Source organism: Gavialis gangeticus, unplaced genomic scaffold (assembly GCF_001723915.1).
Source record: "Gavialis gangeticus isolate Ggan-Ray unplaced genomic scaffold, GavGan_comp1, whole genome shotgun sequence".
Taxonomy (NCBI): Eukaryota; Metazoa; Chordata; order Crocodylia; family Gavialidae; genus Gavialis; species Gavialis gangeticus.
In genome coordinates this window covers 144,255,140-144,255,427 of record NW_017729025.1, presented here as the reverse complement: position 1 = coordinate 144,255,427, position 288 = coordinate 144,255,140, and the positions used below count along the sequence as shown (strand labels likewise).

Here is a 288-nt window from a genome sequence, read left to right as displayed (position 1 = left end):
TCTGCACCAACCTGACCATGGGGGTAAAATTCCTTTCTGACTCCAAATATGGCATTCAGTCTCACCCTGAATGGAGAGCCAAGACCCCCTAGCCAGGAACATCTGGCTTTGGTCTAAGCAGGATCATTCGCTACCAGCCTTGATGGCAGCGAACACCCAATGCCTCTGAGGAAGGCTTAAAAACACCATGACATGTAGCACAAAGAGGAGTGGGGTACAGACAACCCTGAATATATTGTTTCATAGTTTCATAGTTTCGTAGTTGGTAGGGTCAGAAGGGACCTGAGC

The 288-nt window shown here is 48.3% G+C and overlaps 1 protein-coding gene across 1 annotated transcript in view; it reads left to right on the top strand.

Annotated features, from left to right (window-relative positions):
* IGSF22 (immunoglobulin superfamily member 22) overlaps positions 1-288 on the top strand; it is a 62,434-nt gene that overhangs the window by 12,702 nt on the left and 49,444 nt on the right. The window lies entirely within an intron of this gene.